The 13,752-nt window shown below is 58.6% G+C and overlaps 1 non-coding gene across 1 annotated transcript; it reads right to left on the minus strand.

The window, feature by feature from the left end:
* Nucleotides 1–1,051: 1,051 nt before the first annotated feature.
* Nucleotides 1,052–1,170, minus strand: LOC131862875 (5S ribosomal RNA). Its single transcript, XR_009361811.1, has one exon. It is a non-coding gene; the product is annotated as a 5S ribosomal RNA (ribosomal RNA).
* Between the last annotated feature and the right edge of the window lie 12,582 nt (nucleotides 1,171–13,752).

The following is a 13,752-nucleotide window of genomic DNA, read 5'->3' on the forward strand; positions in this document are numbered from 1 at the left end:
ATCGGCGCGCACCAAGGAGGGCTCCGAAGTGTGCTCCAAGGTGCGCACGATGGCGTGCACCTCTGGTGCGCACGATTCGGAGCTCGGTTTGACCGGGGTGCGCACACCTTGGCTGGGTTGCGCACCTTTTGTGCGCTCCAAGGTGCGCACGAAGTCGGAGCTCGGTTTGCCCCGGGTGCGCACCTTCGCCAGGGTGCGCACCTTGATGCGCACGCCTTGGCTGGGCTGCGCACCTTGGTGGGCGCCATGGTGCGCACCTTTCGTGCGCTCCAAGGTGCGCACGAAGTCGGAGCTCGGTTTGCCCCGGGTGCGCACCTTGGTGGGCGCCATGGTGCACTCCGAGGTGCCCAAGATTGGTGCGCACCAAGGAGCGCTTCGAAGTGCGCTCCAAGGTGCGCGCGAAGTCGAAAGTTGGGTTAATTGTCCGGTTTGCCTCGGGTGCGCACCTTGCGTGCACCTTCGCCAGGGTGGGCGCCTTGGTGCGCACACCTTGGCTGGGCTGCGCACACCTTGGCACCCGCGTTTCCTTCATTTTAAATTTTTTTTTTTTACAATCTCTCAAGTGGGAAATTCTATAATCTCAACTTTTTTTGCCTTTTCAGGAAACTTTTGAATGGAGCGCATCATTGGTGCGCTCCGAAGTGTGCTCCAAAGCTCTCTCCAGCTGCGTGCACCTGCCCCGGCCGCGCACCCGGCCCCGCCCAGCTTCGCTCACCTGTCCCGGGCGTCTGGTGCGGAACCTTAGAGTAAGAAACATCACCGTGCACCTTGGCCAACGTGCGCGACTCGACCGAGCGCGCACTGGCCGAGGTGCACACCGATTTCACCTGGGTGCGCGCGCAGCACCTCGGGCGCACCGGGGTGCGCGCACAACGCCCGGGTTGCACCGTGGCCTGTGTGCTCGGGGTGCCTCGGGTGCGCGCTCGGTGTCGCCCCCCGCGCGCGCGGTAGTGCGGGCAGCGCACCCCGGCCCGGCCCGGCCCCGACGAGAACGCAAACGGGCAAAAGGTTTATTCAAATAGCATTGCGACGCCCGGCGAAAAACTAAAAAAGGGTGCAACACCGGGACTTCCCGGGAGGTCACCCATCCCAGTACTACTCCGGCCCAAGCGCGCTTAACTGCGGAGTTCTGATGGGATCCGGTGCACTAATGCTGGTATGATCGCACCCGTTATGAGCTTGTCGCAGTGTGTACTTAGCAAACCGCGACCCACGTGCGAATCCACCCCGGCCACCCACCCCCGTCGAGGTGCACACCCTCCCTCGCGAAGTGCGCCCCGTTCGCCAAGTGTGAGCCCTGCCCGGGTGCGCGCACCTTGCTAGGGCGTCGGGTGTGCACCCGGCCCGGCCTACGTGCGTGCACCTGGAGGGGGCGTCGTGTGCGTGCAGTGTCCCGTCTGCAACGCGGTGCCCACACACCACCTCGGGCGCAACGACCTGCGCTCACATGTGGGCCGAGTGCACCTTGGTGCATGTTCGGGGCGCCTCGGGTGCACGCTCGATCTTGCCCCGGTGCACCAAGGCGCTCGGTTTGCCCCGGGTGCGCACTTGGTGCAAGGTGGGCACCCAAAATAGGGATCAAGCACCAAAACACAAGTTTCGGGATGCAAAATGGGACCCAAGGACCACAAATGCGTTCCAAGACCCATGATGGGTCCACGAGAACAAAAATGTGTTCCGAGACTTAATAAACAAATATTGGGTTTTAGGAGAAGAAACATGCTCTGATGCCCAAAACGAGAATCGACCCCGAAAAGGCCACAGGCCAAAAGTGGGATGCGAGACAAAAAAAAATGGGACCCGAGGACCAAAATTGGGTTCCCAGGTCGAAGACAGGGCAACCGGACAAGAAACGACCTCTAAGGCTCGAAATGAGTCCCGACGACTAAAACTTGACAAGAAGCACCCATCAGGCACCCAACTCGACACCCATGGGATGCCGACCCACCCGGGCTTCCACCTAGCACACCTTGGCACCCACCCACCCTCGCACCCAACCTCGCACCCAACTTAGCACCTTTGAACCCACATTGGCACTCACCCTGACCCTGGCACCTTGGAACCCACATTGGCACTCACCTTGACCCTGGCACCCACCTTTGCACTCACCTTGGGACCCACCCTGGCTCCCACCTCGGCACCCACCCAGACACCCACCTTGGTTCCTTGGCACCCACCTTGGATCCTTGGCACCCACCCCGACACCCACCTTGGCACGCAACTTGGCTACTTGCCACCCACCTTGGCTCCTTGACGCCCACCCCGACAACCACCCCGTGACCTACCCTGGCTAGGGTTGGTGCACACCCACCCTGGTGCCCACCTTGGCACCCACCCTATGACCCACCTTGGCACGCACCTTAGTACCCACCCCGTTACCCACCCTAGGACCCACCCCGTGACCCACCTTGGCCAGGGTGGGTGCACCCACCCTGGTGCCCACCTTGGCACCCACCCATCCTAGCACCCAGCCTGTGACCGGGCTTGGAACCCAACCTTGCACCCGCACCCGTCTTGGCCAGTGTGGGTGCGCACCCATCCTGGCACCCACGTTGTGACACACCCTTTAACCCACGCACCCTAGCACCCACGTTGGCACCCACCTTGGAACCCAACCTAGCAACTTGGCACCCACCCCGTGACCCACCTTGGCATCCACCATAGCAGTCGCCGACTTGGCACCCACCTCGGCACCCACCTTGACACTTGTGGACCCACCTTGCCACTCACCCTAGCATCGACCCATCCTAGCACCCACCCTGGCACCTTTGCACCCTAGCACTCACCCATCCTAGCACCTAACCTGTGACCCACCTTGACACTCACCCTCGCACCCACCTTGGAACCCAACCTAGCACCCACCCACCCTGACACCAACCCTAGCACCTACCCACCCTTGCACCCACCCTGTGACCCATCTTGGCACCCACCCATCCTACCACTCAACCTATCACCCACCTTCTCACCCACCTTGGCATCCACCTTAGCACCCACCCACACTGGCACCTTGGCACCCACCTCGGGCAAGGTGGGTGCACACCCACCCTGGCACCCAATTTAGAACCCACCGAGCATGTTACCCACCTTGGCACCCACATTGCAGCCCACCCTAGTACCCACCCTATGACCCACATTGGCATCCACACCCTAGCACCCAGGCACCTCGACACCCGCCTTGACACCCACCCTAGCACTGAACCTGTGACCCACCTTGGAACTCACCCTAGAACCCACCCACCCTGTGAACCACCTTGGCATCCACCTTAGCACCCACCCACCTTGGCACCCACTCTAGCACTCACCCATCCTAACACCCAACTTGTTACCCACCTTGGCACCCGCCCTCGCGTCCACCTTGAAACCCACCCTAGCACCCACCCACGCAGGAGCCCACCTTGGCACCCAACCTAACACCCACGCATCCTGGCACCCAACTTGTGACCCACCTTGGAACCCACCCTAGTACCCACCTTTGAACCCACTATATCACCAACCCACCTTGGCACCCACCCTATGACCCTCTTTGGAATCCACCCTAGCACGCACCCACCCTGGCACCCACCATGGAGCGCACCCTAGCACCCACCCACCTCGGCACGCACCTCAACACCCACCTTGGTGTGCGCACTGCGCCAACCTCTCAAAGACCCTATGTGGTGCGCTCCAAAGTGTACACCTTTGGTGCGCTCCAAGGTGCGCACCTTTGGTGCACACCGAGGTGCACACCAAAGTGTGCACCGAGGTGAGCACCAAAGTGCACTCCAGGGTGCACACCAAGGCGTGCACCTTTGGTGCGGTCAATGCAAACGAATTCGGAAGTTGGGGTCGATGTCCTAATCGCTGCTGCAGACTACACGTATGAGAATCGGACAAATAGCTTTATATAGGGGAGGTGTTGCGTTTGATGGGTCGACTCCCCTGGTTGTGTGCACTGCACCAACTTCAAAGACCCTGTCTTGTTTAAGAAGTCAAAAGTTGGGGTGGATGTCCTAATCATTGCTGCAGTCTACGCATGTATGAGAATCAGACAAATAGCTTATATAGGGGAGGTGTTGCATTCGGTGGGTTGACTCCCCTGGTTGTGCGCACTGCGCCAACCTCAAAGACCCCGCATAGCAGAAGAAGTCGGAAGTCGGATTTTGGTGAGCACCAAGGCGTGCACCTTTGGTGCGGTCAACGCAGACGAATTCAGAAGTTGGGGTGGATGTCCTAATCGTTGTTGCAGGCTACACATGTATGAGAATCAGACAAATAGCTTATATAGGGGAGGTGTTGGGTTTGATGGGTCAACTCCCTTGGTTGTGCGCATTACGCCAACCTCAAAGACCTTGTTTTCGTTAAGAAGTCAAAAGTTGGGGTCAATGTCCTAATGGCTCCTGCAGGCTACACATGTATGAGAATCGGACAAATAGCTTATATAGGGGAGGTGTTGGGTTTGATGGGTCGACTCCCCTGGTTGTGCGCATTACGTCAACCTCAAAGACCTTGTTTTCGTTAAGAAGTCAAAAGTTGGGGTCGATGTCCTAATTGCTCCTGTAGACTACACATGTATGAGAATCAGACAAATAGCTTATATAGGGGAGGTGTTGGGTTTGATGGGTTGACTCCCCTAGTTGTTCGCATTACACCAACCTCAAAGACCTTGTTTTCGTTTAGAAGCCGAAAGTTGGGGTCGATGTCCTAATTGCTCCTGCAGGCTACGCATGTATGAGAATCAGACAAATAGCTTATATAGGGGAGGTGTTGGGTTTGATGGGTCGACTCCCCTGGTTGTGCGCATTGCGCCAACCTCAAAGACCCTGCATTGCGGATGAAGTCGAAAGTCAGAGTTTGGTGTGCTACAAGGTGTGGTCGAAGGTGCTCACCTAGGTGTGCACCTTTGGAGCACAGGAAAAGTGCCCTCCAAAAGTGCGCACCTTTGGAGTGCACAAAAGTGCCCTCCAAAAGTGCGCACCTTTGGAGCGCAGAAAAGTGCCCTCCAAAAAGTGCCCTCCAAAAGTGCGCACCTTTGGAGCGCAGAAAAGTGCCCTCCAAAAAGTGCCCTCCAAAAGTGCGCACCTTTGGAGCGCAGAAAAGTGCCCTCCAAAAAGTGCCCTCCAAAAGTGCGCACCTTTGGAGCGCAGAAAAGTGCCCTCCAAAAGTGCGCACCTTTGGAGCGCAGAAAAGTGCCCTCCAAAAAGTGCCCTCCAAAAGTGCGCACCTTTGGAGCGCAGAAAAGTGCCCTCCAAAAAGTGCCCTCCAAAAGTGCGCACCTTTGGAGCGCAGAAAAGTGCCCTCCAAAAAGTGCCCTCCAAAAGTGCGCACCTTTGGAGCGCAGAAAAGTGCCCTCCAAAAAGTGCCCTCCAAAAGTGCGCACCTTTGGAGCGCAGAAAAGTGCCCTCCAAAAAGTGCCCTCCAAAAGTGCGCACCTTTGGAGCGCAGAAAAGTGCCCTCCAAAAGTGCGCACCTTTGGAGCGCACAAAAGTGCCCTCCAAAAGTGCGCACTTTTGGTGCGCACCAAGGCGCTGGTTCGGTCGTTGCAGGCGAGTTCGGAAGTTGGGGTCGATGTCCTGAGCGGAGGTGCAAACTACACAGGTGTCGGAATCGGACAAATAGCTTATATAGGGGAGGTGTATGCTTCGATGGGTCGACTCCCCAGGTTGAGCGCACCGCGCCAACCTCAAAGACCCTACGGTATGGATGAAGTCGGAAGTTGGGTCCGATGACCAATTCGATTAGTAGGTATGCTCATGAGGTCGGAATTTGGGTCCGATGACCTGCCATGTGCAGGAAGGCGAATGTTGACACTGTGCGTTGCAAGGTGCACACCAAGGCGCTGGTGCGGTCTTTTTAGTCGAGTTCGGAAGTTGGGGTCGATGTCCTGATCGGAGGTGCAAGCTACACAGGTGTGGGAATCGGACAAATAGCTTATATAGGGGAGGTGTATGCTTCGTTGGGTCGACTCCCCGGGTTGAGCGCACCGCGCCAACCTCAAAGACCCTACGGTATGGATGAAGTCGGAAGTTGGGTCCGATGACCGATTCGATATGTAGGCATACTCGCGAGGTCGGAATTTGGGTCCGATGACCTGCCACGTGCAGGAAGGCGAATGTTGGCACTGTGCGTTGCAAGGTGCGCACCAAGGCGCTGGTTCGGTCGTTGGAGGCGAGTTCGGAAGTTGGGGTCGATGTCTTGATCGGAGGTGCAAACTACACAGGTGTGGGAATCGGACAAATAGCTTATATAGGGGAGGTGTATGCTTCGTTGGGTCGACTCCCCGGGTTGAGCGCACCGCGCCAACCTCAAAGACCCTACGGTATGGATGAAGTCGGAAGTTGGGTCCGATGACCGATTCGATATGTAGGCATACTCGCGAGGTCGGAATTTGGGTCCGATGACCTGCCATGTGCAGGAAGGCGAATGTTGGGACTGTGCGTCGCAAGGTGCGCACCAAGGCGCTGGTGCCGTCGTTGCAGTCGAGTTCGGAAGTTGGGGTCGATGTCCTGGTCAGAGGTGCAAACTACACAGGTGTGGGAATCGGACAAATAGCTTATATAGGGGAGGTGTATGCTTCGATGGGTCGACTCCCTGGGTTGAGCGCACCGCGCCAACCTCAAAGACCCTACAGTATGGATGAAGTCGGAAGTTGGGTCCGATGACCGATTCGATACGTAGGCATATTGGCGAGGTCTGAATTTGTGTCCGATGACCTGCCATGCGCAGGAAGGCGGAATTTGGGTCCGATGACCGAGTTGATGGCGTGCCATGCGCAGAAAGGCGGAATTTGGGTCCGATGACCGAGTTGATGTTGATGGCCCGCCATGCACAGGAAGGCGGAATTTGGGTCCAATGACCGATTTGAAGGCGTGCCATACGCAAAAAGGCGGAGTTTGGGTCCGATGACCGAGTTGATATTGATGGCCCGCCATGCGCAGGAAGGCGGAATTTGGGTCCGATGACCTGACATACGCATGGAGTCCGACTCGGGGGCCGATGTTCGATTCGATGACTTGCATTGTGGGTAAAGTCGGAAGTTGTGGTCTTTGACCCGATTCGATGACCAGACTTCGGCTGCTTGAGAATCGGACAAATAACTTATATAGGGGAGGTAGTGTTCTCGAGCATCCTCCCCCCGTGCCCGTTTATGTCGATTGATGCTGGTGCTCGACTGGTTGGAGCGCTCGGATGCAAAAATCTTGCACCAGGATTTATCGATTGTGATGGACACGGCAAGTCTCCTGATTGCTATGCAGGAGCTCATCGTGAATCTCTATGCGGCCTTGGTATGGACTCGACCTGCGGAATGGTTCGGCAATGGTAGTCGCTCCAACACGTCCTTGCAATGGCCACAGAGGTGATTCGACTAGAGCTCCAGTCTAGCTTTTGGGTTGCTTGGCGGACTGGTATAGCCGCGATCGAGTTCCGGCCATGAACGTTTTAGATAGCTCTTGGGCTTTCTGGGACGGAAGTCGGAAGTTTGGGCTGTTGTCCGATTTGATGACCATTCTTCGGATGTGTGAGAATCGGACAAATAACTTATATAGGGGACTGTGTTGTCTCACGCAGCCCCCTCCGTGCCCCTCTATCTCGACCGATGTTGGTGCTTGAAAGGGTTGGGATCGCTCGGATTTATAAACGTGCACCACCATTTGTCGAGTGTGAGGGACGCGGCAGGTCTCCTAAATGCTATGCGGGCGCTCTCTGAGAATCTCTATCCGGCCTCGACACAGACTAGTCTTGCTGAATGGTTTGGCACTGGTAGTCGATCCAACACGTCGTTGTTGTGGCCGCCTAGGCGATTCGATTCGAGCCCCCGTCTAGCTTTTGGGTTGCTTGGCGGATTTTGCCCTATCCGCAAGTGAGCTCGGTCCCTAAACGTTCGAGAAACCCGATTGCTATGCGCCGACTCTCTTTCTTGCGAGCCTCCATCTAGCTTTTGGGTCTCTACGGAACGGAAGTCGGAATCTGGGACCGTTGTTTGATTCGACGAGGCAGACTACGGTTGTGCGAGAATCGGACAAATAACTTATATAGGGGAGGTGTTGACTGGAGCATTCTCCCCCGTGCCCCTCTAACTCGACCAATGCTGGCGCTCGAACGGTGGTAGCGCTCGGATTTTCATTGAGCGCCAGCATTGGTCGATTTAGAGGGGCATGCGAGATTCCCGAATGCTATGCGAGGGCTCTAACGGAAATGTCTATTGGTTTCGGTATGGATGCAATTGCGAGTGGTTCGGCAAAGGTAGTCGTTCCGATGCGTCCATGTCGTGGCCAAATCGATAATTCGATTTGAGCCCTCGTATAGCATTTGGGTCTCTCGATGTGATTCCGCATTCCAGTCCCTTTGGGCACTGCTTGAGCCGCATCCCAGGGGGTTCCCTTCCCAATAATCTGCCTCGCAACCCGATTGCTATGCGGTGAGGCTCCTCGGCCGCCTCGGAACTATCTGTGTATCAGACGCATCGCGGGATAAGGGGTTGGCAACGGTAGTCGCCCCAAGCGCGTCCGATGCTTGGACCATTCCGAGGCGGCCCTGAAGCCTCTTCCGTCTAGCCGTTGGGTCCTTCTCGCCGCATCCCTCGCCTCGCACCCCGATTGCTATGCGGTGAGGCTCCTCGGCCGCCTCGGAACTATCTGTGTATCGGACGCGTCGCGGGATAAGGGGTTGTCACTGGTAGTCGCCCCAAGCGCGTCCGATGCTTGGACCATTCCGAGGCGGCCCTGAAGCCTCTTCCGTCTAGCCGTTGGGTCCTTCTCGCCGCATCCCTCGCCTCGCACCCCGATTGCTATGCGGTGAGGCTCCTCGGCCGCCTCGGAACTATCTGTGTATCGGACGCGTCGCGGGATAAGGGGTTGTCATTGGTAGTCGCCCCAAGCGCGTCCGATGCTTGGACCATTCCGAGGCGGCCCTGAAGCCTCTTCCGTCTAGCCGTTGGGTCCTTCTCGCCGCATCCCTCGCCTCGCACCCCGATTGCTATGCGGTGAGGCTCCTCGGCCGCCTCGGAACTATCTGTGTATCGGACGCGTCGCGGGATAAGGGGTTGTCACTGGTAGTCGCCCCAAGCGCGTCCGATGCTTGGACCATTCCGAGGCGGCCCTGAAGCCTCTTCCGTCTAGCCGTTGGGTCCTTCTCGCCGCATCCCTCGCCTCGCACCCCGATTGCTATGCGGTGAGGCTCCTCGGCCGCCTCGGAACTATCTGTGTATCGGACGCGTCGCGGGATAAGGGGTTGTCACTGGTAGTCGCCCCAAGCGCGTTCGATGCTTGGACCATTCCGAGGCGGCCCTGAAGCCTCTTCCGTCTAGCCGTTGGGTCCTTCTCGCCGCATCCCTCGCCTCGCACCCCGATTGCTATGCGGTGAGGCTCCTCGGCCGCCTTGGAACTATCTGTGTATCGGACGCGTCGCGGGATAAGGGGTTGTCACTGGTAGTCGCCCCAAGCGCGTCCGATGCTTAGACCATTCCGAGGCGGACCCGAAGCCTCTTCCGTCTAGCCGTTGGGTCCTTCTCGCCGCATCCTTCGCCTCGCACCCCGATTGCTATGCGGTGAGGCTCCTCGGCCGCCTCGGAACTATCTGTGTATCGGACGCGTCGCGGGATAAGGGGTTGTCACTGGTAGTCGCCCCAAGCGCGTCCGATGCTTGGACCATTCCGAGGCGGACCCGAAGCCTCTTCCGTCTAGCCGTTGGGTCCTTCTCGCCGCATCCCTCGCCTCGCACCCCGATTGCTATGCGGTGAGGCTCCTCGGCCGCCTTGGAACTATCTGTGTATCGGACGCGTCGCGGGATAAGGGGTTGTCACTGGTAGTCGCCCCAAGCGCGTCCGATGCTTGGACCATTCCGAGGCGGACCCGAAGCCTCTTCCGTCTAGCCGTTGGGTCCTTCTCGCCGCATCCCTCGCCTCGCACCCCGATTGCTATGCGGTGAGGCTCCTCGGCCGCCTTGGAACTATCTGTGTATCGGACGCGTCGCGGGATAAGGGGTTGTCACTGGTAGTCGCCCCAAGCGCGTCCGATGCTTGGACCATTCCGAGGCGGACCCGAAGCCTCTTCCGTCTAGCCGTTGGGTCCTTCTCGCCGCATCCCTCGCCTCGCACCCCGATTGCTATGCGGTGAGGCTCCTCGGCCGCCTTGGAACTATCTGTGTATCGGACGCGTCGCGGGATAAGGGGTTGTCACTGGTAGTCGCCCCAAGCGCGTCCGATGCTTGGACCATTCCGAGGCGGCCCCGAAGCCTCTTCCGTGTAGCCGTTGGGTCCTTCTCGCCGCATCCCTCGCCTCGCACCCCGATTGCTATGCGGTGAGGCTCCTCGGCCGCCTTGGAACTATCTGTGTATCGGACGCGTCGCGGGATAAGGGGTTGTCACTGGTAGTCGCCCCAAGCGCGTCCGATGCTTGGACCATTCCGAGGCGGCCCCGAAGCCTCTTCCGTGTAGCCGTTGGGTCCTTCTCGCCGCATCCCTCGCCTCGCACCCCGATTGCTATGCGGTGAGGCTCCTCGGCCGCCTTGGAACTATCTGTGTATCGGACGCGTCGCGGGATAAGGGGTTGTCACTGGTAGTCGCCCCAAGCGCGTCCGATGCTTGGACCATTCCGAGGCGGACCTGAAGCCTCTTCCCTCTAGCCGTTGGGGCTTTCTCGCCGCATCCCTCGCCTCGCACCCTGATTGCTATGCTGTGAGGCTCCTCGGCCGCCTTGGAACTATCTGTGTATCGGACGCATCGCGGGATAAGGGGTTGGCAGTGGTAGTCGCCCCAAGCGCATCCGATGCTTGGACCATTCCGAGGCGGCCCTGCAGCCTCTTCCGTCTAGCCGTTGGGGCCATCTCGCCGCATCCCCCACCTCGCACCACGATTGCTATGCGGTGAGGCTCCTTGGCTGCCTCGGAACTATCTGTGTATCGGACGCATCGCGGGATAAGGGGTTGTCACTGGTAGTCGCCCCAAGCGCGTCCGATGCTTGGACTATTCCGAGGCGGCCCTGCAGCCTCTTCCGTCTAGCCGTTGGGGCCATCTCGCTGCATCCCCCACCTCCTCGGCCGCCTCGGAACTATCTGTGTATCGGACGCATCGCGGGATAAGGGGTTGGCAGTGGTAGTCGCCCCAAGCGCGTCCGATGCTTGGACTATTCCGAGGCAGCCCTGCAGCCTCTTCCGTCTAGCCTTTGGGGCCATCTCGCCGCATCCCTCGCCTCGCACCCCGATTGCTATGCGGTGAGGCTCCTCGGCCGCCTGGGAACTATCTTCGTATCGGACGCATCGCGGGATAAGGGGTTGTCACTGGTAGTCGCCCCAAGCGCGTCCGATGCTTGGACTATTCCGAGGCGGCCCTGTGGCCTCTTCCGTCTAGCCGTTGGGGCCATCTCGCCGCATCCCCCACCTCGCACCCCGATTGCTATGCGGTGAGGCTCTTCGGCCGCCTTGGAACTATCTTCGTATCGGACGCATTGCGGGATAAGGGGTTGTCACTGGTAGTGGCCCCAAGCGCGTCCGATGCTTGGACTATTCCGAGGCGGCCCTGCAGCCTCTTCCGTCTAGCCGTTGGGGCCATCTCGCCGCATCCCCCACCTCGCACCCCGATTGCTATGCGGTGAGGCTCCTCGGCCGCCTTGGAACTATCTTCGTATCGGACGCATCGCGGGATAAGGGGTTGTCACTGGTAGTCGCCCCAAGCGCGTCCGATGCTTGGACTATTCCGACGCGGCCCTGTGGCCTCTTCCGTCTAGCCGTTGGGGCCATCTCGCCGCATCCCCCACCTCGCACCCCGATTGCTATGCGGTGAGGCTCCTCGGCCGCCTTGGAACCATCTTCGTATCGGACGCATCGCGGGATAGGGGGCTGTCACTGGTAGTCGCCCCAAGCGTGTCCGATGCTTGGACCATTCCTAGGCGGCCCTGAAGCCTCTTCCGTCTAGCCGTTGGGGCCTTCCCGCCCCATCCCTCGCCTCGCACCCCCGATTGCTATGCGGTGAGGCTCCTCGGCCGCCTTGGAACCATCTGTGTATCGGACGCATCGCGGGATAAGGGGTTGGCACTGGCAGTCGCCCCAAGCGCGTCCGATGCTTGGACCATTCCGAGGTGGCCCTGAAGCCTCTTCCGTCTAGCCGTTGGGGCCTTCCCGCCCCATCCCTCGCCTCGCACCCCGATTGATATGCGGTGAGGCTCCTCGGCCGCCTTGGAACTATCTGTGTATCGGACGCATCGCGGGATAAGGGGTTGGCACTGGTAGTCGTCCCAATCGCATCCGATGCTTGGACCATTCCGAGGCGGCCCTGCAGCCTCTTCCGTTTAGCCGTCGGGGCCTTCCCGCCGCATCCCTCGCCTCGCATCCCGATTCCTATGCGGTGAGTCTTCTCGGCCGCCGCGGAACTATACCTGTTATTGCTACTGCATCCTTCGGCTGGTAACCTCCTCTGCCGCCTTGGAACGTTCTCTTTGTCGGACGCGTCGCGGGATAAGGGGTTGGCACTGGTAGTCGCCCCAAGCGCGCCCGATGCATAGACCGCTCCGAGTCGACCTTGCTTTCAGCCTCTCACATGCATAGACCTCTCTGAGTCGACCCTGCAGCCTCTCACGTTTAGCCTTTGGAATCTCGCCTCACAACATGATTGCTATCCTTGATGCATCCCTTGCCTCGAGCCCTGATTGCTTTCTTGGCTGCATCCCTCCTCTCCTCACAGCCCGGTTGTCATCACTGCTTCATCCGTCGCTTCATGCATTCTGGCTGCTGGGCCCTTCCCACCGCACACCTCGATTGCTATCTCTTCTGCATCACACACCCCGATTGCTATCTCTGCTACATCCCTCGGCTCTCACTTCTGCATCCTTCGCCTCACACCTCGATTGCTATCAATGCTGCATCCGTAACCTCACACCCCGATTGCTATGCGGGGAGGCTCCTTGGCCGCCTTGGAAATTTCTGTGTGTCGGACGCACCGCGGGATAAGGGGTTGGCACTGGTAGTCGCCCCAAGTGCGCCCGATTCTTAGACCGCTTCGAGGTGACCTCGTAGCCTCTTTCGTCCAGGCTTCCTGCCTTCAACGCCCTTTTTACACCTCGATTGCTATGCGCGGGCTCGTTGGCGTCTATCACCTCTCTGCGAAGAGTGGCACGATGATTGTTGGGGTAAATCGTAGCAGTCCGATCTCTGGCCTTGGGCCATTGTGAGGGCTGATCGATTTCCTGTGCGCATCTCGTGTTCGCCCAGTAACAGACTCGACGACTTGTAATCGGTCTTGTTCCCGATTGTTCCTGGAGGTAGTCTTCGGAACTCTTGGATTTGACCTGTCACTCGAACTGTCCTCTTCCGAGGATGCTTGTGTGTGTGTGCTTGTGCCATTTCCTTGGCGGTATTAACGAGATATTAAAGAGCGGAGTGAGCGCCTCGCCCAGCTATGTTTGGGGCTCTCACTCCCTTACCCGGTGTGCGACCGCTTTGCACGTAGGTTGCGGAGCATCGCGACTCTTTCGATGTTTGGCGGTTGTCTTCCGGTGATGCGTTGGTCCCGAAGTGCACGTTACTAGCATTTCTGCCATTGTTCTCGATCTTTGGCACGTTCCTTCGTTGCAATTGGATATATATCTCCGTTTATACGCGCAGGCTTCTCCCGCCTATTCAGCGCTGTCCCACTCTCAGCACTCTCGTGGTCTCCTTGGCTTCTCTCTCCCGTGAGCGAGCTCTCTTCTCGAGTCTTTTCCATGTCCCATGGAGGTTGCCTTGCGAAATTCGGGCACACAAACGTGACCGGATAAGAGCGGAATTGCCTATGAGGAGAAGCTC

The sequence above is a fragment of the Cryptomeria japonica genome, unplaced genomic scaffold (assembly GCF_030272615.1).
Source record: "Cryptomeria japonica unplaced genomic scaffold, Sugi_1.0 HiC_scaffold_52, whole genome shotgun sequence".
Taxonomy (NCBI): Eukaryota; Viridiplantae; Streptophyta; class Pinopsida; order Cupressales; family Cupressaceae; genus Cryptomeria; species Cryptomeria japonica.